Raw genomic sequence first — 26,325 nt, forward strand, 5'->3', positions numbered from 1 at the left:
GCTAATGGAGTTGTTATGGAAGGATCATTGTGCTAACTACACGATACTTCCATTCTGGTTGGATGATCGTCCACCTCTGCCTCAGCATGTGGGCGTGAGGCCAGCTGGCGACTGGTCGATCTGGGCTCTTAACATTTAAGTAATCGCGTGGGAGTCATGTTCACCTCCAGTGTTATATGTTTGTTTGTATTATTTTTACGCTGTTTCCTACATTGTCCAGCTTATCAGTACCTTCCTGAAAGGGTGTCGGCAATACTGCATGATAACTTCCAGTTTATCACGGTCTTTTGTTGCGTTAATTTAAATTCTGTAGGTTGGGGGTTCTGTTGACCCCCACGCGACGACTAATGTCATAAATTAGTCCACAAGTAGTATAGTGTTATTTTGTGATTCTATATGTGAAATCTCTTACTCTAGAAGATTATGGCAAGTAATGATGCTTATGAGCTAGAAGATTTACATAGAACCAGGTTATTTCATATTTGAATTCGTGTTTTTAATTGGGGGTCACTCTAACCCCCACGAGACTACTAATGTTACAAATCAGTTCACAAGTATTACAGTGCTATTTTGTGGTGTATGTGCATGCAAATTTATTACTTAACATTTTGGTAAGCAATGACCCATATGAGCCAGAAAGTTTAAATGGAACTATGCATTTTATATTTTAATTCGTATTTTTGCTTGGGAGTCACTTTGACCCCCACGCGAGTATTAATGTCACAAAATAGTTCGCGAGTAATTAAGTGGTAATGGGCTGTAGGCCCACTGCTTCTTATACTTCTTCTTCTTCTTCTTCTTATTATTATTATTATTATTATTATTATTATTATTATTATTATTAATGAAGCTGTTAAAACTATCTATGACAGGATAATTCTAATTGTAATTTTTAATAATGTTCACCTTAAATAACGTAGCTGTTCAGAGATGATAGCATAATAATTGTAATTCAATGTTCAACGCCACTTCTGGCAAAAGGGTATATTCAGACAACATGGGATGTTAAATGCAATTTTTATTCTTTTCTTAACGTTTCATTTCCAACAACATAAACTATTCAAACCTTATGAGATGATAATTGTAAATTGTAATTCTCTAGTTGATCATCCATGCAACAACAACGACTATTAATAGATGATGATATGACATAATTATGGATCTTTATTTAAGGACTATTTTAAACTACTAAAAACCTATGAAATGATAACTGTAATAGTAATTTCATGTTTAACATTCCTTTTTAACAACAGAGTTAACTCAGATGCAATGTCATGATATTTGTAATTGTGATTCTTTATTTGACAAACCTTTCTATTCAATACCTGTGAGACAATAATTGCAATTCTACTTTTAACGCCCGTTTTAAACAACAAAGTGCATTCAGTGCCAACAACATGATATTGTAATTGCTACTTTTTACTTGAACCTTTGAAACTCTTCAGAATTTATGAGATGGTAATTGTAATTGTAATTCTATACGGAACATTCTTTTTAAATAACATAGTGCACTCAGTTCCCATGACATAATAATATTGTAATTGTGATTTTTTACTTAACATTATTTAAAAACCTTTCTATTCAGTAGCTATGAGACAATAGTAATTGAAATTCTACTTTTAACAACCGTTTTAAACAACAAAGTGCATTCAGTGCCAACAGCATAATATTGTAATTGCAACTATTTACTTACACCTTTAAACCTTTTCAGAATTTATTAGACGATAATTGGAATTGGAATTCTGTACTGAACATCCTTTTTAAACAACATAGTGCACTCAGTTCCGACGACATAATAATATTGTAATTTTGATTTCTTACTTAACATTATTTCAAACTACACAAACTGTGAAATATAATAAAATTGTGTATGTGATTCTACATTTAATATTCAGAGAGGGGGGGTAATATAATGTTATAATAAAATTGAACATTTTTCTGCTCGTGCAAAAGTTTTAACTTAACAATATTACAACCAATGGTGTAGGCCTAGTGTGTTTTAGTAACAAGAATTATTAGAAACAGTGTGTGTTCGATATAGACTAATTAGACTGAAAATCAATAACGTGGTGATAAAAGTTTAAATTTTGAATTAATTAGAGGAGTGGAATAGGACGTTAAGTAAGACGATAAAGATGATGAAAATAGGTGAGGAGTATGGTGAGGCAGGCTAGCTAGGATAGCGAAGTACAATATGTATAATAACGAACATATTGGACAATAGTGTAGTATGTTTTAGTAACAAGTATTATTAGAAACAGTGTGTGTTCGATAAAGTGAACTGAAAGTCAAAAACAGAGTTGTAAAAGTGTCAGTTTTGAATGATCTAAATTAAGTTGTTTGGTTTTAAAGGTGAGAATACTGATCAATTTAAATGGGGTCGAAAGTCAAATTATAAGAGCGTCTACAAATAATATATCTGTAATGAATGTAATTGTGACACCGGATACAAAATTGTGAGGTCCACCTTACATGGATGTAAATGTTGACATCAGATATATATATATATATATATATATATATATATATATATATCATATTACAACTGAATGACGAAATGCGAGAAAAAGTTCATTTGCCTACTTTTGACACCGGATATCCTTATTGACTTTAGAAAATTTCTGGTCAGAAATGAATAATGATTCTGCTATTTAAAGTGAGGGTTTACCGTCAATTAGATTCTGAATTCTATAGGTAATTATTAATTTCCTTACAAGAGTAATTATTGTACAAATGTATTAAATGCACCATTTCAATTTGTAGCTCATCTTTAATATGAAAAATGGCAATTGTGGTATTTCATCTTGTTTCTCCTACAGAATTCCAAAATTGGATCGGTAAAGATTAATTTAGTACTTTCAATGTTCAATTCACTATTATCCCCTATATTCTGAATAGGAGCAAAATCTAAACAATAACTTAGGATAAACGTGTGTACACAAATGAAATCAGAAATTATGACAACTAGCATTTCCTTGGAAATGTCGAAAACGAAATTTCCACGTCACAGGACATTTTTTTGTAGCTACAGTAAATAGAAAGGTAAAATCTAAAGTTTAAATAGCAGACAATTCAGTCTTTGAAGTGTAATTCAAAAAACAGTACAATAACTGCTAAACACAATCCAGTAATTAAGATAATGAATGCCACAGATATATGTCCCATAGTCAATGTAAAATAGCTTTCGTCTTCACTGTATTCTAATTCAAATATATCATGCTGGTTTGAGGAATTGTGAACCTTCCAAAATTCCTCCAAATCATGCAAGTACTTCACAACTAAACCAGACTCTAAAATTCTTTGTATTGCAAAGTTTATGGGTGCCAAGTAGTGACTTCCTTTCCTTAAGTACATAACAACGTATGCAGATATAAAGTTCTCTTCGAGTGCGCAGAATACCTTCTTGTGTTTCGGAAAATTAACAATTGCAATGTAATTTGCCCATGCCTCTACTTCAAGTATTCCGATGTTTTCACCTTTTAGCATATTTAAAAGGCACTTATCTTTATAACAGCAATTCTTTCTACGTGATATGCCATCCCTTATGCTACTATTAAGTCCGCCTTTATAAAATTTATCTAAAACGTAACAATATCCAGTCATTAGATCAGATTCATTAAATTCATCAAAATTCTTTAACTGTTTTTCATAACCTGGATTTACAAGAAACGTTGTAAAATATGTTTGAAACACTGAACTGAAGGCATAACAATACCATACCCATATAATAAACATTACTCTCAAACTCGAAAGTCTTGGTCTGTGATGGGCAGAAATTCCCACAACGGTGGCCCAGATATTGTAACAACAGTCACTAAATTTCCTATAAGCCTGAATTTCAGGCATGGGAGAATATTTGGCTAACAACCACATAACAATGTTCACTAAAATAAAAGTGAAAAGGATCATAAACCAAACTTTGGGATAGAATATTCCTGAGATCTTCTCAATTCTTGAATTCTGTCTGGGACAAGGAACATACCATTTTACACTATTTTCAATAAACGGGATTGTTGCATCTGAAAAATAAACCATGCTGATATGCAAAGGTAGAGCACCAATAATAACATCCAACTCACCAATTGACAGTTTCATCAAGGCATCTTTCATTGCATCAGTACTGAATACAAGATGCCTATAAACGTAGGAGAGATTCAAATGGCCAAGAACTGTTAAAAGTACTTCAATCTCGGGACTTCGAAACTCAAGCACGGTTTTGTTATGATCGTCAGTAATATTACTTACTAGAACTACAGTAGGTTTGACTTCCACAACAGCGACTGTTAGGTCATTGTGATTTTGAAATATTGTTGGAATTTTCCTAGGGAACAAATTCGAGCTGATAAAAACTTTCTCTGCAGCACATTTCGCAAGCACAACCATCTTGTCACCTGTGGAACTGTACGGAAACCAAGTATAGAAATTTAATTCAGTTTTAATACAATGATCATCATGGCCGATGTAGGATTCTGATTCATTATTCAAACTGGAAATCAGAACGAAAACATCCAAAACGTTATAATCGTCCCAAAGTGTTTTGATTATTGCTTGTGCTTGTTGCTGAGGCGACGTTAAAACTTCCGTTATAAGAATAATAAATTTTGCTCTATTGTTAAACATTTCTTGTGATATCATTTCCTTCAGTTGTTGCACCAGATTCTCGCGAAGTTCATTTCCTTCATCATCATCTGTCCATGTCAGGAAGATGAAATTCAATGTGACAGTTTGATCATTATTGTAATTCGGTTCACTATTTAATGCGTTACCCAACACAAAAACTGACCACTGGGAGTTTTCGTTAATTGACTTTAAGAACGAATCAATTACTTTAATATTATCATTGCACTTTAATGAGGAGTTTCTTTCAGGGTGTCTTTTAGAATAGGATACGAGAATGTTTTCGTCCTGAGACAAGTGGAGATGTATCACTGTTGATATGCAATTCAGAAGATGCTTCTGATTACAACTCAGCAACATTCCATTCTCTTCCTTTACCAAAAACGTGCCGTAAGCCCCTAGTAGCAACAAGAAATTGATCTGAAAATTGGAAAAAACATTAAACAATAAATTGATTGGTTTATATGCTACGGTGAAGTCGGTTATTTTGCGACGCTGGACAACATCTTAGGTTATTTAGCGTCTGAATGAGATAAAGGTAATAATGCCGGTAAAATGAGTCCGGAGTCCCGCACAGAAAGTTACCCAGCATTTACTCGTATTGGGTTGAGGGAAAACCCCGGAAAAACCCTTAACCAGGTAACTTTCCCCGACCGGGATTCCAACCCGGGCCACCTAGTTTCGTGGCCAGGCGTGCTAACCGTTACTCCATAGGTGTGGACGCTACGGTGAATTTATTTATACCTACTATTATTAATTATTACATAGTATTAACACAGTCTAGTATATACAGTCACGAAGCTCAATACGTAGGGAATATACATCCATAGATAGTTGCTAACCATTATGTTCGCTACTATCGCCTCTTTACAGACAATGCGAAATACTAAAGGCACAGTCTATTGTTCCTAGTACCCTCACAACTCAAGCTTCGTGACTGTATATGCTAGACTGTGGTATTAGTATAACATACAATTTTTTGGTTCCTGGAAGACTGCTAAAATTATACATTTTTTTGTATATTACTTCAATATATTCTTTTATCCCTGGAAGAATACGTAATTATTTGCTTTCTTAAAACAAAAATGTTAGAAAAGTATTACCTACATTCAGAACGTCTACGAAATACAGTGATTTATGTACTTCATTATGGAGAAAAATTTAACCGTCTATTATTCGCGCGGCATAAATTTGTACGGAAAGCCTATCTATACATATTAAGAGGGAAAATTATAAACAAATTTCCATAAATCGATCTCAAAATTAACATTTTTCCTTACCGTGTCGAAAGCCCCTAAATTATTACCCTAATTAGGAAATTATTATTATTATTATTATTATTATTATTATTATATTATATTATTATTATTATATTATTATTATTATTATTATTATTATTATTATTATTAAAGGCAATAAACATATACTCTTTGATTCCAATAATTTGCTACTATATAGTTTCTTTAGTATAAAAGAAATATGTTGTAATTAAAAATTTTCTATAGAAACAAGAGAAATTCGGTAATTACGAACGTTGCAAGGGAAGTTTAGCGTGATACATGTCTTGCTCATGTTATTTCACCATTACTGTTCCTCTTAATTTAAGTATATAAGGATAACATGTAAAGGGTTGTTTTCCATCTCTGATTACCAATTTGAATAATATCGAGTGCGTCAGGAATCACACCGACAGCTGAATTGCGGCGAGAGGTGACAGACCAGTCGTGAGTGATTTCATAATCGGAGTGCACGGTGTATCATAGTAGCAATCCCCAAGAACATCGAGCCTTCTTGGGAGGGATACATAACAACTCTTTCCGATGCCAAGTACAGTTACGTGAAAATCATAGGAGCCTGCAAAACACGTGATTACATTATTTCCGAGAAAGACATCTTGTGTGTACCTAATAAGACTGGCAAAGCTCGGATGGAATTAATTCCAGAGTGGAAAAAGCAAGCAAATCCACCCCCTCCCGTCACAAGTGGCCGCACCCCACGAGATGATACAAATTAATTCCATTCGAGCTTTACCAATCTTATTAAGTACATAGAAGATGCCTTTCTTGGAAATAACGAAACCTCGTTTATTGCAGACTTCTTTTATTTTCACTTAACAGTACTTGGCATTGGAAAGGGTCGTAATGTATCACTCCCAAAAAGGCTCGATTTTCTTGGGAATTTCTGCTGTGAGTCGCCGTGCACTCTGACTATGAGATCACTTACTACTGGTCTGTCACCTCGCGCTACAGTTCAGCTGTCGTGTGACTCCTGATGCACATGATATCATTTAAATTCGTTATCAGAGGTCGGAAACAACCATGTATCGTAACAACTTATAGTTCATAAATTCATTATTATCGCGCTGATAACTGTCCAATCAAGTATTGCTGAAATATAATAATGAAAAAATGTTTGTATGATAATATGTTTAATTTTTTGTTATGTGACTACCAAATATACTTTTCACTGTCTTACCTTCAGGAATGCCATTCTAAATAGTACAATTTAGCGTAACTTTCTATTATTTTTGTCATAACTGCATTTTTCTTGTCCAAATTTAATGATGTTGTTTCAAATGTGTAACATACATTCGTTTAGAAATGCATTAGTCACTGATAGTCTGACCAGCACATTTCTCGTTACAGGAATACTAATTCCATTTCTGACTCGTGAACATTAATGTACGAATTAGTTGCGGAGGAAACGTAACTGAAAAGAATAGAATCCCCTGTTTAACTGATAGCATCTCGCATATTCAAACACGCTATCATTTCAAAATCTACTTATACCAATTAACCATTAATTTGTAACTCGTTTGACCTCTTTTCCTTTCTGAGAATAAAACATAGGTTGATAAAATCACCAAGCTGTGTTCAGTTGTTGGTACTCGGTGGTCTTTCGGTTATCATGCTGACCATTAGATTCGAGGCACGCATGTTCAAACCTAGGCGAGGACGATGAATTTTAAAGGTGGTTGAAGTCGTGATCGTGTATTCCTTTCTGAGAGAAGTAGAGCTGTCCTATACAGGGTGTTAAACAGTATCCAATATTTTAGGAGATTCTAGTATGCATCAAAACAAGAAAATAATGTCTAATAAACACGAGTCCTACAACACATACTTTCTGAGATCTGTACACTTGTTCATAGGAGGTGCTCAATGTGACGTCCATTTATGGCAATGCATCCCTCTGCCCTTCGATGTAAGGAATCATGCACTCTTTGAAATTTGTTTTAATACGTTAAAACGAAAGTCATGATATGCCAATAGGAAAGTCCAGGATAAAAGAGAGGGTTTGGAATTGAACTGATTACATCAGCTGCTTGTTTATGCGGATGAGATGAATATGTTAGGAGAATATCCACAAAATAATAGGGAAAACACGGGATTTTACCTGAAACAGGTAAAGAGATAGATTTGGAAGTAAATACCAAAAAGACAAAGTATATGATTATGTCTCGTGACCAGAGCATAGTACGAAATGGAAATATACAAATTGGACATTTATCCATTGAACAGGTGGAAAAATTCAAATATCTTCGAGCAACAGTAACAAATATAAATGACACTCGGGAGAAAATTAAACGCTGATTAAATTTGGGAAATGCCTGTTATTATTCGGTTGAGAAGCTTTTGTCATCTAGTCATTGAAATGATCTTCACGTTACAAAGAACATATCACAGCCATAACCAAACTACACAACAATTCAACCTACGCAGGACACATCACAAACTCCAATCACAGCTACAGTAACATAGAAACGACATGAAAATACTACACATCCAGCCAAAAAAAACAGGAACTTGACACCCTAGAACAATATGAAATTTATAAACATACAAAAACACACCCACATCACATCCTGAACACTCAACTCCATTTCAAAACACACACTCTTTTCGACACAATAATGAACACAACCAACCACAATAGGAAACCAGAAGATACCGCGAGATCTCCACTATGCTTTGGACAGTGAAGAACAAGACTTCGAACTTAGTCACTTAAGGTAAATCCTAAATATTAACACAATAAAGAAGTTGGAAATTTAATCAGCAATTTGTTTTTTTCTCGAAATATCAAGTATATCTGCATGAAATTTTCCATATAAATGTACCATAGTATAATGAATAAATATTGAAAACTACATTGAAGTTAAAGTATATATATATATATATATATATATATATATATATATATATATATATATATGTTGAAATGAAGAAAAATCACGTCTGGGTGCCCTTAACAAGATTCATTCCTTATCAATCTGAAGAGTAGTTCTTGGTGACGAATCAAATAAGTTCTCCTTTATTCGAGCTTCCTCATGACAAATCTTACAAGAGCTTCAAAATATTGATGCAAAATGTCCAACATTATCACAGTATATTGAACACTTTGAAGCCTTATTATAATCCCAGTATTATTCAAAAAGAATGGAAGGTATTGCTTTCATAGTAATCGCTGTATTTTGTTCATAAAAGTCACTATTTCCAGCATAACTCAATGATAAATGCAATGAAAGCTACGCACAACCCACAAATTAAAAACGTGAAAGCCACCTGCATATGTGACATAGTGAACACAAAGTATCCGTCCACAGTATTGTGCTTCAGTTTAAATAAATCGTGATTGTTTGAAGAGATTTGTACTTTCCATAGTTGTTCCAAATCATCTATATACTTCGACAGTATGCCAGATTCCAAAATCTTTCGTAGATTCATATTTATTGGGCCTAAATAGTGGCTACCTTTGGTTACATACATAACAAGGAAAACTATTATATAATTATCTTCCAGTGAACAGAATACATTTCTTTGTCTTGGAAAATTCGCTGTGGCGAAATATTTTGCCTGGAATTCTAAGGCAAGTGTTGCGGTTGAATAATCTCTCAATGTCTGTATATAACAGTCAATTTTGTGACAACAATCTATCCTTCGAAATTCTGCATTTCTGTTAGAAAGTTCTTTTTTTATTTCGTAGAGATCATCTAACTCGAAACAATATCCCAAATTTATATCTGATTCAACCAGTTCATCAAATGATTGTATCTGCTTCTCGTGTCCTGGATCTACAAGATATGATGTGAAGTAAGATTGGAAAACCGTGTTTGTAGCATAACTATACCAAATCCATGCTATAAAAATGGTTCTCAAAGGCAACAATCTGGGTCTCTCATGAACAGAAACAGCCCACACTGTTGCCCAAATAGTGAAAAAACAGTAAGTGATCGATGCGTAACTTCTAACTTCAGTCAAATGAGAATATTTAGCTATAAGACACATAACAATATTAACAAGAAAGAAGCAAGCAACTGTAATAAACCATACTTCCGGATTTAATATCTTTGAAATCTTCTGAAGCCTTGAAATTTGTTTTGGACAAGGCACGTGCCACTTCAAGCCATTTACGAAGTATGGAATTGTGGCGTCCGCAAAGAATACTCCTAGCTCATGTAGTGGATGAGCGCCAAGAAGTATGTCCAAAGTACCGTCATATATATCAGTCATGTATTTTACGAGAAAACCTGCGTTTGCAACTTTGTTCTTGTATGTGAAAGAAAGGTTTAAGTTATGAAGAATCACTTCCAATAAATCAATCTCCGGACCTCTAAATTGAACGACAGTTTCATTGTGTTCATCTGTAACATTTAATAATATAATTGTTGGTCTCATTTCTTGCGTTCCTATGTTCAGGTGGTTATGATTCTGAAATTTTGTAGGGATCTTCATTGGAAACAAGTTGCTTTTGATGATTCCTGTCCCATTCACACATTTGGTGATCAGTACCACCTGATCTCCTGACGAACTGAAAGGAAACCATGTATAGAATTCCATTGTAGTGCCGTCATAAAGAGTTGGGTTATTAAATGACATTTTATTTGTATTTGAGTTGGAAATCATCACAAGGATATCCAAAATGTAGTAACTTTTCCACATTTTCTGTATTACCAACTCAGCTTGATGACTTGGAGATGCAGATAATTTTGGCATGATGACAAAATACTTGGCTTGGTTATTTAAGCGTTCCCTATGTTTCAGTTCTTTCAATTGTGTCGACAAAATATCTTGAATATTACTTTTCTCATCGTCTTCTTGTGGCCAGATTATAAACACATACATATTTACTTTCACTTTTTGTTGAATATCGTTTTTTAATATATTGCCAAATACGGACACCAACCATTGAAATTTCTTGTTTATTGTTTTCAAAAGTGAGTCAATTATTTCTTGGTTTCTCCTATAGAGTAGTGTAGAGGGGGTATCTGGATCGATGACTGGAAATGACACAAGTACATGATCGTCCTGTTTCAAATGCTGGTTTAAAACTGTCGTAATACAATTCACTAGATAACTCAGGTCAACACTCTGCAGTATTTCGTTGTCCTTTCTCAGGGTAGATGCCGTTAGTGACCCCAGCAGCGCCAAAATTACGAATTTCATTCTCTGAAATGTGAGAAATGTATCATGTAATTTTTGTAATAATTTTACAAAAAAGAAAAAGAACTGGTATGAACCTCTAATTTACAACACTACAACTTAGAAAAATAAGTGTCACGAAATTGATACGTCCTCTCATTGTACGTTCTACGTGTTTGATAACAAATATTTAATTTTTGCATGTTGCAATGTTTTCTTGAATTCGTTTAATATGCATCCAAATAAAAAAATATATATTTTTGGATTGCACACAAAATCATGGCTCACACACATGTAACAAAAGCTTGTATTCATTCCAGGTCAGTTTGTCCACATATAATGTCCACAATTATACTGTATAATCCATCTTCATTTCGTATACGGACATTTCGTCCGCTTTTTCTGTCCATAAAGGAATCGTCCACTTCAAATATTGTCCATTAATATCATAGGTCCACAAATATTTTGTCCACTTTATTTGGTCCACATTTGCTCGTGGTCATAAAAATGTCCGTTACCAAATTAGGAATTCATATAATAACAAATCAAAGTCAAATAGAGAATATACTACACAGATATAAAAAATATGCAGATAATAACAATATAGAATTATATTTACGTACCATCAACTGCAGAATAAAACTTTACAATACCGAAGAGAGGGATGAAGAGGAAGTAGAACATAATTAATGTTAGGCCTATTTTATTTGTTCTTTATTTGCTTCAAAAATTACGTGTGTACTTAATTTCACTGTATGGCTGAAATAAAATAGTCTAATAATTTGCTGTAAATAATATATAAATCCTACAATGCACCATAACTATTGTGAACTAAGAAATATGGACTAAAAATATATAAAATGGACAAAAATGTTTGAGGACAATTTAGTATGGTTGACGAAATCATAGGCTACAGTGGATGATGTTTATAAGTTGACATAAATAGATGGACAAAATGATTATGGACATAAAATTATTGTGGACTAAAGCCTCAACTGTACGAAAATTTATGGTGGACGTAAATACTGTGGACGAAATTTCACTGGAAAATTAGTCTGGGAATCCGAGTATTACATAGGATGCTAATTCTATAAAATGAAGTGCTGTTATTTGTCTGGAGAAACTAGGAAACATTTGGAACTGTGACAAATTTCGACATGAAAGGGCGAATAATTGTGAACATAATAATTAATTTCTTCGCAACATAATTACGAGGAGACATCTTTTAAGTACCATGTATATTCATTTCATGCAAGAAAGAAGTGAAAAAATCGTCTTGGTCGATTTTGGATTTATCAATACAATTAAATGCCGGTATATTAATATTCTGGGTACAGTTATATAAAGAAATTTAAACTGAATAAATTAAACATAACAGAATAACAATAAAACATCAAGTCATGCAGTTGGAAGTACAGACTGAAGCATTGACGGAATATATTTTCCCTACATCGGACTTCTTCGAACTTCTTCTAAAATATTATTTTTTTCCTTTTAAGGTAATAGTTTATATTTTCTCCCCGCTGTTCCGTTGATTAAGATGTTTTACCTACAAATTCAACTCGATTTCTTGGTATTCATTTCTAATCTTCATTGGAATGTTAAATGTTAATCACATTACTTACAAAATCAGTAAATTTATTCATGCGTAGAATATTAAAAGGTAGTTTAATGATAGTTTAATTAATGTGTTTTATGGATATGTTCACAGTTTTATGAACTATGGAACACTGTTATGGGGAAATCATGTTTCTTTAAAAAAGCGTTTCTTTATTACTACAGACAATAGCTGTTAGAATTGTTTGTAGAGTTTGCTATAGAGAGCATTGAATAGCACTTTTTATTAAAACATGAATTCTTACCTTGTCTTCTTTCATGTATCTTTGCAAAATTGCCTTTTAAATGTGCAGAAATTTGAACCGAACAAATGTAATATTGCAGAATTCTTTTGCAGAACAAAAAGTTGCATTTGTATGACTTGAGGCTTTCCCTGCGTTTGATGTAGAATAACTCTTCTTGGGTTCTCAGCCAGGTGAGTTGGAGATTAGCTTCCAAGCTTTCGACGGCTAGCTCTGCCATCTTCTTCAGGGACGAAGAAGATGGCAGAGCTAGCCGTCGAAAGCTTGGAAGCTAATCTCCAACTCACCTGGCTGAGAACCCGAGAAGAATTATTCTAAAAGTTGCATTTGTTCGGATCAAATTTCTGCACATTTACAAGACAAAACTAAAATTCTATCAAACATTTATTTTTATTATTATTATTATTATTATTATTATTATTATTATAATACACTGCTCTCTTAAGTTTACTGAGCATAGTAGAAATTAAATTAATCGCTTTCCCAAAACACGCTACGAAATGTTTAAAATAAAACGATTTTATCTCCAAAAGGAAGGAAAAACGAGGAAAATTGTATTAAACTTTTTGTTTTAAATATCTCAAAGAATAGCCCCCTCAAATTAATGTCATTATTTGCGGTTCGCTCTGTATAGTTAAAGACAACTTGTTGGGATTATGAAAATGTAATTGTTGTACAGTCTATAAAACAAATGTTTATCTATCTGTTAATAGTAAAAAGTTCAAGAGAACTGATTGAGTTTCTAAAAACAAATTTTTTAAGGAAAATCAGAAAATGAACGTTTATCTGTTTATAGTATAGAGTTAAAGATAACTTATTGGGATTATAAAAATGTAATTTTTGTGCAAACCATAAGCAAATGATTAACTGCTCATAATTTACAGTTAAGGAAAACTTATTGGGATTATAAAAATGTAATTTTTGTGCAAACTATAAGCAAATGATTAACTGTTCATAGTTTACAGTTAAGGAAAACTTGTTGGGATAATAAAAATGTAATTTTTGTGCAAACCATAAGCAAATGTTTAACTGTTCATAGTTTACAGTTAAAGAGAACTTGTTGATATTATAAAAATTTAATTTTTTCTGCAATCCAGAATACAAAGACTTCTTTTTTCATAGTATGAAGATCAAGAAGATAAAAATGTAATTCTTATGTAATTCAGGAAACAAAAGTTCACCTTTTCGTAGTATGAAGATCAAGATAATTTTTCTAATTAGAAAATCCCATTTTTATTACATACAGAACAAAAATTTATATTTTAATTGTATACAGTTTAAGAAAATATATTTTAAATTAGTAGATCCCTACACAAATCGTAAAAGAAGTGAATTGTTGCCAGTTCACTTATTTTCAAATTTATGTTTATTTCACGTTTATAATGAAGTGTTGCTTGCATGCTACATCACATAACCATAATTTTATCCGAAGTATCATTTTTACAAAACTGTCTTTAATAATTCTTTTGATTACATTACATTTTTGTACATCTAAATCGTTTGTGAAATGCCTAAAACAGTCTTTTAAATTTTAATGTCAGATATTTGCGTTGTTATTTTTCTATTTATTATGATCTTTACTTGTTTTACAAATATATTTTCTTAGTGCACAGCTATATTGAATTAAATTACATAATGATGTAAAGACTAGGAAAAGATCAACGTAAGTTAAGAAACTGAAATTTTATAAAGTTAGTTTGTTGAGATTGACATCAATTGCAATAAAATTAGTGTTCTTGTTAACAGTTTGTGTGCAATAAAATGTTTCATACACCACCTACTTCGGCAATTGAAGTAATTTGCAGTTGTAATGGTTCTTCAGATGTATCTTCTACCAAGTTTGTACACAGTTTGACCCACATTTCAACAAAAGTGATCATTTAATTGCTACTGCGTAAAGCATATAATGATTAAGTACATTCTATTAACAACACGACATTTATTTTGGATGTGAAATATTATTTTGAAACAGATAAAAGCTGCTGTAATTGCTGCAAGGTTCACTCAAATCGACAGGTCATTTTCACCACGTTCCCCTCAGAAATTATCCGCTTCGCAAAGTAATGGCCCCCAGGGGACCATCTACAGAAGTGTTGATCCGATAACATCACATCATTAGCATTCTAATTGCTCGTCCGTCTGTATGATCAGCAGTTGACTGTTTCCAACCTTCGAACAATTCGTGCATTGTAACACTCGGAATAGAAACATAACTGACGCAACGCTTTATTGTGTGAATACACGCTACGCCAATTAAAGCAGTATTCATTTCGTGTTATGTGTTCTTTGTTGTTGCTACTCTAAATTTCGAAATATATACAAACAATGTAGTTCAAAACAGTAGCGACTGATGGTCAAAATAATGAGTGTGCTACAATCTCTATATAAGCCTACTGTATTTATTTTATTGGGTTATTTTACGACGCTTTATCAACATCTAGGTTATTTAGCGTCTGAATGAAATGAAGGTGATAATGCCGGTGAAATGAGTCCGGGGTCCAGCACCGAAAGTTACCCAGCATTTGCTCGTATTGGATTGAGGGAAATCCCCGGAAAAAAACCTCAACCAGATAACTTGCCCCGACCGGGATTCGAACCCGCGCCACCTGGCCAGACGCGGTGACCGTTACTCCACAGGTGTGGACGCCTACTGTATACACTTACGATCTTACTAATAAAAACTCTGTGTACAGACGTTTAATTGTCTTATACTTATACAATGAGTAGCTCGTTTATATGTCGTATGTAAATTCCTTACTAATAATCGCTACATACGTCGTGTATAACAGTATAACTGTTACACAGCTACGTCATAGTTTCGTCACTACTTCGTTACGAAAAGTAATAGAATATCTGAGGTTCTCTATTGCATCCGGTAGAGCACTCTAGTGTGGCGTGTTAAGTATCGATAGTACAACTGGCTCTAATCGATTATCACACTATATTTTGGTCAAAGACTACAAGTTACAGCAATATTATTCTAATTATTTTGTGCTCTTTGGTTTGTTCTTCTGTGGTTACAAGGCAACCATCATCATAAAATGACAGTCGATACGAACAGCTGTTAGAGGGGCGGCCATTTTTTCTCTATATACAATGCTTAAACAAGGGGTTTTGTGTATATAACTACTGCAAAGCAATTCCCATTGTATAGTTTCAGCCTGTTTATACATCCATCGCTTACGCATGGTTTATTAGTAACGTTTTCTGTCTCAACTCTGCATAAGTTTCGTATAAAAATTATACACGGTTTATTAGTAAGACCGTTACAGTAGAACCTCTATTATCTGTCGTAATGAAGGGGATGGGCTGAACGGTTAATCGAAAAAATCGGATAATGCGTACCATGAAAATTTTTTGTAAATTTAGAAAATAATGCACTTTGGTAAATTCCTCCATGGTCTTATATTTAACACGCTAGGCAGTGGTAAGTCTGATTGTCAACGACGGATTTTTAGGAAAAGTGTCTGTCTGTGGAAAGATAGGAATAGTGGAGGTCTCGTGTTGTAGATTTACATACTTTATCCTCTCCAATCTCGTATTCTGATGCGAGATGAGCCACAGTTTCTCTTTCCTCAAACCACTCAATTTTTTTAGGCCTACACTTTTTTTCCGATACTTAGCACAACAACATTTGTTTTGAAACCCCTAGAAGAATTTTTATACAGACGTTATACACAGGGTGCGAATTAACGGATGGGATGGTGTGATTTCCCCCCTGTTGGAAAGTTATCCCCTCTCATAAATTCATATTAACATCCCTGCCAGGGATAACTTCTTTCCTCCCCTCACAAAATATAATTGTTTTAATACGAGTATGTACTTTATAAGGTACAAAGCAAAGGAAATAATACTGATGTATTATCATCACCGGCAAGCTGACAACAATCAATAACTTAGGAATTACACATCTTATCTTAAGCCTATTCACGGATATAAATATTATTATGATCAAGATGCAAGACAAGCAACTGAGTGCGACCAAGCGTTGAGCCGTATCGAATGAGGATAATAATAATTTTATGTACAGTATTCTCTATCTAGGATTCTATCCCCCTCTCATCAGAAATCTTAATTCGCACCCTGGTTATACAATACGACAACTCGAACAGTAGCCTACACTTTACTGTGCAAGGGTAAAGGCTTGTAATAACTCTCTAGAAAAATAACATACTAATACAATATATAGTAATATTTCTGCAGCAAAAAAAGGCGAGAGAAAGACAGACGGATAATCCAACAATCGGTTAATAGAGTGACGGATAATCGGGGTTCCACTGTATATGTATTTATCTTCATTTCAGATCCACCTAGTGACGAAATATGAAGTCCATACGACGTTCCTTCCTACTGCAGAACTGGTCAATTACCCTGGTGTTAACCCTCCATCTTGGACATCATACTCTTTTCTATTGACAGTATTACAAGAGCAGTGAGACGATCCTTAAAAACGTTTTTATGCTTTTCAATCAAGAAAAACATCTTCTTGGCTCAGCAGTGGTCATTGATGTTGTAACCAAAATATTTAACAACTTCGTTACTTCACAAAATGGATCCTGTAAATTGTTGGAGGCTATGTATTGTAACAATTGAACAGCCATCTATATTTCGGAAGTCGGGTCTTCCGTATAGAACTCAAAGTTGTGTCTTTAACCCTCTTTTGTCCAGTACATTATAGCTGTTAATCCTTTGAAGCACAAATTAATTTTTTTACGTTTTTCATATCATGGATCATACCAAAGCTTCAATCAATTTTTTTTTTCAACATTTTAACTCTGCACACAATTTCAAAACACAGATGGGACCTCTATGTATACTCAAGAGGTGGTTCCTTGGTGGAATATCTGTGCCATAAAATTTAGAAAGAAGGAAAATGGAGGTTCTTCTCAATAACCACTGTGCTTCATAGAGTTAACAGCAACTTCAAGTTCGCGTTCAGGAAAATTATGCGAAAAATTGTCAAAAATTTTCTGTTTAACAATTCGTTGCGTCTAGGTAGCTTAAAGACTGGAAACGGTGAGTAGCTTCCTGAATTATACGGTCACGTACTTCCTTGGGTTCAATTTTCAGGGATTCCATTTTTCATCGCTAACTGACTGATTCAGGAGGAACTTCAAATAAAAAGGTAGATGGCAGCAGCAGTCAGACACTTAAATTACGAAATACATTGTAAATAGTTCAGAATTCTTCCACAAACAAGCATTCTTTCGTTACGTTTTACTTTTGCAATATCCAAGTTGTGTCGTGTTGAAGATGACTACAGCTATCTTACACAGGTAGAGCTGCTGTCTTGTTATTGTAGACTATAAATTGGACATTTTTCCAGTGGAAATTTATTAATAATAATAATAATAATAATAATAATAATACAGTAGAACCTCTATTATCCGTGGTAATGAAGGGGGTGACCTGAAAGATTAATCGAAAAAATCGGATAATCCGTTCTATAGAAGACTTTCATAAATTAAGTGTTGCATAATGCAGTTTCGTAATTTCCTCCGTGGTCATGTGTTTTAACACATTAGGTAGTGGATCAGAAGTTTTATGTATAATAGCTCTGTTGGAAAGAGTGGGTGAAGAAAGAATAATGCTGAAACTGATCAAGAAGAGAAAAAGGAATTCGCTGGGTCACTGACTGAGAAGAAACTGCCTACTAAAGGATTCACTGGAAGGAATGATGAACGGGAGAAGATTTCGGGACAGAAGAAGATATCAAATAATAGGCGGCATTAAGATATATGGATCATATGCGAAGACTAAGAGGAATGCAGAAAATAGGAATGCAGTGACAGAACACTATGAATGAATGAATGAATGTATGTCAATGACGGGTTTCTAAGGGTCAAGGAAACTTCCTATGGATTTCTGTGGAAAGATAGGAAAAGTATAAGTCTCATGTTATAGATTTAAGTAATTTATACACTTTATCCTTTTTTTTTATTAAATCTCGCACAGTTGTAACTCCAATCTCATATTCCAATGGAGATGAACCACAGTTCCTCGTTTCCAAAACCACGCAATTATATGCACTTCTCTTCGATACTTAGCACAATATACTGTATTCGTTTGGCACTTCTGGAAGACGTTTTGCAGAGAAATTAAACAGGTCACTCGAACAGTAGATCATAATGTATAAGGACAAAGGCTTGTAATATCACTCTCTATAAAAAAAATAGGTACTAATGTATTGTGCAGTACTCAATATTTTTTCTGCAAAAAAAGGAGAGAATGACAGACGGATAATCCAACAATCGGTTAATAGGATGACGGATAATCGGGGTTCTACTGTAATAATAATGGTTTATTTAACCTGGCAGAGTTGAGGTCATACAGCCTTCTCTAACACTCAACCAGGAGTAAAACTGCGATACAAAAAAAAAAAACTACAAATTTAAAAATACAGCACACAAAAAAAAACTGAAGTAGATAATCATACGTACAATGTAAACAGCAAGTCAGTAGAAATGAGACATAATATATAACATGTAGAAAGAAAGTAACGGTAGCCTATAATAAAATGTGAACAGTAAGTAAAAATAAATGAGACATACAAAGTATAAAAAAGTAATTGGGAAAAAGGTATAGATCAAATGATAGAAACATTTTAAATAATATTTGAAAAATATATGGAAAGAACGAGTTAAGTCAATTTAGTGAAATTTTCACAGGAGAGATTTAGTCTATTAAGGAGGCCCCTACTAAAATTTATAACACACATTCTTGAATAATGTAAGATTATTTGTACGAAATCCCAACTGCTTAGGGACAAAGCTGACTTATATATTACATTTCAAACTTCAATACAGAAAATTTTACGAAATTGACTTCCCGTCTTCTTACCGTGTGAATCTTCATTTAATATTAATAACATGTGATTATTTCACAAAAAGATAAGTCTTATTTTGGGCTGATTGCTTCTAAAGAATATTATGACCTCAAATTGTAATAACTGTTTCATAATTTGTTCAGTTACGACATGGTATGCTGCAAAACGTTGCACTGTTTCTAAACGAATAACAGCATCATTAGAGGATAGAAAGTTGTTAGAGGCAAGCATGGGCAGCTTCGAATTTCGAAATGGGTCGCATCTAAACAATGGACATGTGATGTATTTTCGCAACCTTACATTTTCATGGCGAATCTAATTTCAAGAAAAATTAAATGATGTTTCGTATCTCTCAGGGTAAAATACGATCGTCTAAATGTAAATACGAATAAACGAAAAACATATAGCCCAAATAAATTAATTTGAAAAGTTGTCTATAGTAATTTTGCCGGGACCACAGGAAAAGACGATTAAGTATGAAAACCACATAAGTGCGAAACGTAAAACGTAAACTATAGCCAGAAGTTGTCTTAATCGCTTATTAAAAATGCACTAATGCCTTCCATAGCCCGTTAATTTTAAATTTTTAGTGCATATTTTCACAATTTTAATGCATATACAGGACACTTTCAATTTTTATTGTACAGTACCTGAGTTTTTGAATGTACTTCACTCCCACCCCTTCTACTAAATGAAGTTCAACAGTCCTCCACACAGAACCAAGACCGCATATACAATCATAGTAGCCTTACGGTCATAGTAAACAGTGCGTTCCAAAAATATGTTCACGTTTTCCAGTGACGAAAGTGCTTTCAATATTGAATCATTTTCGCACAGGTACTGTCGTCCATTTGCCTACGTCATATCCCGGTTTCCCCCACCAGCTTTTATTCGCCAGCTAGTGGCTGGGCTGTCTTAGCTCTTTTCTGAAAGCATTAATTTCTCCTATAAATTGGACGTCTACGTAATATTGTAAAAGGGCCTCGTTAAGTGATTAACTGTCACGTGATTTCCTCCCTTTCTACGACCCTACGGAATAACCACTTGGGCGGACAGTAGATAGTATGTCTGAGTAATTTTAACTTTTCGGATCGGGCAGAAGTGAAGATTGAACTTACAATACGTAAGGTAGGTACTCTTTTACAGAGTAGGTACAGAATTATTTCAACATGAGTTACTGATACGAAGAACGAAACTGGTAATTGGGATTAGGTACAATAGTGTATAGTGCGATAATATGCACATTAGAACTGAAGCCTGTATCGAAATGAACGGCCACTATTTTAAAAAATGTGTTTAATTATCCATATTATGATTATTTTTCAATTCTCTATATTGTACGCTAATGTGCTGTAGACAGTATAATACACACTGCATAATGAATACGTTCACATGGATAGCTCAGTTCTTGAGTAAAAACACTCATTGTTAATACTGTATTGTATTTTGATTAAACAAAAACCTAATGAAGATTATCAAAATCAAAATCGCGATATTTCCTAGTTTACTTTTACTTTTCTTTCCTCCTATACCTAGTAAAGTGATTTGTTTGTATATTACGCCAGTATCATCGAACTTCAGTCGTGGAAGGGGGTAGCAAACGGCGTTGGTCCAGAGGTATAGGCAAGTTAATACTAAAAATGTTAGTAAAAATAAAATGATGTCCCTGTATGTCCTCGTTGTAGTTATGACATAAGATACAATTCTATGGCACATAATTTTGAGGCAGACTGTAACTATTAACACGTTCCGAAGTGGACTCTAAACTTGTACAAACGTAATAAGACGGCTCAGTAAAGTTCATTCCTTCACAAATGGTTACCTGTTTTTGATATAACGTGTTCTTATACTTGTTTACAAGTCCGCGTGGAGGAAAAGTCTAAATTGCTGGAACAAGTGTAATTGCTTGCAGAACACGGGTTACAAACCGCCGGCAATTAGATAGCCGAGTGCTTTACATGTCACATAGGCCACTCTTACATATATCACTACGAAATACTGCAGTTTTACTGTTGCTTACAAGACTTGAACTAATTGCGTTTCGTTTTTGTTTCAGCGGTAGCTTGAATTATACGCTAGATCTGGTGCTAGGTTATTACCAGGGAACGGATTTATATGGACTAAAAGTGTATGAAATATGTAAATATATGTAGGCCTACTTATCTTTATCAAAATATGGAATAATATGTGGATGACGTGAATATGTTAGGTGAAAATCCACAAACGATTAGGGAAAATATTGGAATTTTACTTGAAGCAAGTAAAGAGATAGGTATGGAAGTAAATCTCGAAAAGACAAAGTATATGATTATGTCTCTTGACGAGAATATTGTACGAAATGGAAATATAAAAATTGGAAATTTATCCTTTGAAGAGGTGGAAAAATTCAAATACCAGGGAGCAACAGTAACAAATATAAATGATACTCGGGAGGAAATTAAACACAGACTGATTATGGGAAATGCCTGTTATTATTCGGTTGAGAAGTTTTTATCATCCACTCTGAAAAAAATCTGAAAGTTAGAATTTATAAAACAGTTATATTACCGATTGTTCTGTATGGTTTTGAAACTTGGACTCTCACTTGGAACAGAGATTAAGGGTGTTTGAGAATAAGGTGCTTAGGAAAATATTTGGGTCTAAGAGAGATAAAGCTACAGGAGAATGGAGAAAGTTACACAACACGGAACTGCACGCATTGTATTCTTCCCCTGACATAATTAGGAACATTAAATCCAGACGTTTGAAATGGGCAGGGCATGTAGCACGTATGGACGAGCCCAGAAATGCATATAGAGTGTTAGTTGGGAGGTCGGAGGGAAAAATTCCTTTGGGGAGGCCAAGATGTACATGGGAAGATAATTTTAAAATGGATCTGAGGGAGGTGAGATATGATGGTAGAGAGTGCATTAATCTTGCTCAGGATAGGGACCAAATGCGGGGTTGTGTGAGGGCGGCAATGAACCTCCGAGTTCCTTAAAAGCCAGTAAGTAAGTAAGTAAACAGAAATATAATGGACGTAGCTTATATTTCATTGTACTATTTTGTTATTTTCACTTAACAAACCATTAACTACATTGTCAACAAGCCTATCTACTTTCTCAGTATCTCATCAATGGAAACCCAAATTGGACCTCTTATCTTCTCTACTATTTCATGGCAGATGGATGGAGCATACGTCTTCCTAAGTGTTGACTCATCCGGGATTGTATGTTGAGTATATATCTCAAGGAATTCCCTGAAACACTCATTTTTCAGTTCGTAGAAAGGAATGTCAGCAAAGATGAGAGAACAGCAAAGATCGATGTTGAACTCGGACCTTACATTCCACGTTGTTGACTGTGTTAAAAATAATTATTCTCTCTGCTTGGAATTTCGTTGTTTGTTAGCCTGATGTTTACTGGTTTGAATAATATGTTGCTGCACCAGGAACTTTTTGTAGACGGTACTGCTCACTGACAAAAATTACAAAATAATAATTTTATTGTCAGTTGTTAAACCATCATCTTTAAAGAAAATTTTGAAATGTAACTTTTTAATTTTAAAGTTGATGAATGTGGTATACTTTCGGCATATTTACCGTCTTTATTGAATGATTAACAAGTGGACCAATGTGTATTCTGACTGGCATGTAACTGTTTTCTGTTACAAACTTCAAAATTAAAGTAATACGGTTTCTTAACTTGCTTTTCCATTGCTGAGAGGACTGTTAATTTTCAAATCACTCTAATTTTAAGAGAATTAATGGAAATGTTTAGAAGTCTATTGTTGAGATGTATTTTTAAAAGTTAAAGGAATTTTGTTTTATTTTATTTTATTGTTAACCTTAATATAATATGGACTGTTATATTATGAAATATGGAAAATATGTGTAAATTAATTAAAATATGTACTAAACTCTGAAATATCGAAAATAAAAGTAGCACTTTTCAACTCTACACATTATGAAACATAAAGATAATGTAAAATATAATTGATATTAGCTTTATTAGTAAATATTTATTTACATATAAATCCTTTCCCTGGTTTTTACAAAAACTATGTTCGATTTAATGTGTTTTATTGTTATTCTTATTTTAGTATTACAATCTAAGTTTTCGTCTTTCGGGTATACTCGTATTTATGTCTTTGTGTTTTCCTTTCCCACTTTTGCACAAAGGAACACTGTAATACACCATTTTTACGTTATCTTGTATACTTACCAGACACACATATAAGAACAAGGAACCAACCACTCGTTAATACAGAACTGGGAAAGACCTGGAAAAATTTAAGTAAACTAGTGCTGAACGGACACCAAAGGAAACATTAGATCGAACTATATTTAGGTATAAATGACCAATTTCCTCTGATTGAGGTTCTGGCTAATATGTATAGTAGTGGCAAAAAAAAACCCGGACCGACCCTTGTAGCTGATTCCAGAACCTTGTTCACTCCAAAGCACGACAGATTGGTAACCGAGACTTTCGTGGTTCGAATCCTGCCTGGGAAGGAAACTTTTTTTTTTTTTGTTCCTTATTCAAATTTATTCCCAATACTTTTCGATTGCAGCGATATTTTACTACTTACTTAACTTATTATTCACAGAACATGAACTTTACCAGCAATCTACGTCTCGGCCTCCCCAAAGGTTTTTTTTCCCTCTGGCCTCCCAACTAACACTCTATATGCATTTCTGGATTCGCCCATACGTGCTACATGTTGCCCATCTCAAACGTCTGGATTTAATGTTCCTAATTATGTCAGGTGAACAATGCAATGCATGCAGTTCTGCATTGTGTAACTTTCTCCATATTATAATATTTATAGCGGTTTAATGTTTGAACTGACTTTTGAAATACCCTATACATCTAGATTGTATAATTTTATTGACAAATCTTAAAAATCGGTTACCTCCCGTTAGTTTTTCTTTTATTTCAATTTGCGTGTCATTATTCCTGGATACCATAGATCCTAGGTACTTAAAATGCCGTACTTCATCATATTATGTCGCTCCATTTAATAATCTATTTGTTACCACAATATCGGAATTCAAATTTGCCATATATTTGTTTTTTTCAATATTAATTTCTAATCCTGTTAATGTTGCCTGATTTTTCCATTTGGATTACAATATCATTTAAAATGTTAAAATTTCTTGAGAAAAGAACAGTGTAATTCGCAAGGGCGATATATTGCCTGGTACTGTTAAATATTGAGCCACCAGGATTAATAGCGATGTTTCTCCACGCCGATATTAAAAAGCAATGTTAATAATGAGTCGCCTTGTCAGCTCTCAGAGAGAGTAGTAAAACCAATTTTGTTTACTGACAACAATGTTACATCTCAACATAACGCTTACCCTTGTGAGGAATTTCGGAGCTAGAGGGTCATAGTACTGGAAGAGGTTTCTATAAAGAGGTGTAGAGCAGGCCTGCACAAACGGCGCTCATTGAACGCGGCCACTCCTTCGGAGCGGGAGAGTCGTCTAACAGCTCGCCGAAAGGGTACGTCGGAATGACGTAGACCTGCTATAGGTAGAGGATAGTCCACTCAGCTATCTGGTGTTGTGTGTATTATCAGTAGCTATTTCACTTTGCCTACCTACGGTTACATAATGGAAGAATATAAACGACGGAAAAAGTGATCATCAGGCAAATTCTTTCAATATTGTATGGGAAAATGCTTATTTTTTCACAGCATCTGGCGTCAATACTCAGTGCCTTATCTGCAACAAAAATTTGCAAGAAAGAGGAAAACATAATATAATGCGTCATTACTAGTCCACATATATAGACGATTGTTTTGTTGGTGAACATCACAGTAAAATGGTTCAGGAGTTGAAACTTGCATTATTACATGAGGTAGGGTATGTTAGAATTTATTAATCTTCAACAATTTAATTATCTCTCTTCAGGAAAGGGGCCACCTCATTGTTGATATGTTGAATAAATTACGGGATTTCAGTCGTAAACTTACTTTTCGTAAGTTTTTCGGGAAAGTAAAATGGCTCACTTTCGAACGATAGAAACTGCTCGTGATGAAGCCATGTAAAACGATTATGTGCAAATATTAATTGAAATTCAAAATTAATTTAATTCTAGGTTGCAAGTTCTTGTCTTAATTGGAAAAAAGTTTAAAGTTATTATAATAAATTCTTTCAACGCCAGTTGAAACAGTGTCATACGATTTACAGGTCGACCTAGTTGGCGCATTGGTACAGCGCTGGCCTTCTATGCCCGAGCTTGCGGCTTCGATTCCTGGTCAGGTTGACGTGCTTAAATGCGACAGGCTTATGTCAGTAGATTTACTAGCATGTAAAAGAACTCCTGCGGGACAAAATTCCGGCACACCGGCGACGTTGATATAACCTCTGCAGTTGCGAGCGTCGTTAAATAAAACATAACATTTAACGATTTACAGCTTGAATTTATTGATCTTCAATGTCACCTAAGGGCTAAAGACCGTTTGAATAATACTACTAGCCTGGTTGAGTTTTACAAGACTAAACCTGAGCAATGATATCCACGACTACACAGGCCGGCTGTGAAAATGATTGCTAAGTTTGGCTTAATATTTATATTTGTGAGCAACTGTTTTCTATTATCAACTTTAATAAAGGTAG

General features: G+C 34.0%; 1 long non-coding RNA gene across 1 annotated transcript in view; it reads left to right on the forward strand.

Annotated features, from left to right (window-relative positions):
- LOC138695281 (uncharacterized) overlaps positions 1-26,325 on the forward strand; it is an 833,114-nt gene that overhangs the window by 760,387 nt on the left and 46,402 nt on the right. The window lies entirely within an intron of this gene.

This window comes from Periplaneta americana, chromosome 2 (genome assembly GCF_040183065.1).
Source record: "Periplaneta americana isolate PAMFEO1 chromosome 2, P.americana_PAMFEO1_priV1, whole genome shotgun sequence".
In the NCBI taxonomy this organism is placed as follows: Eukaryota; Metazoa; Arthropoda; class Insecta; order Blattodea; family Blattidae; genus Periplaneta; species Periplaneta americana.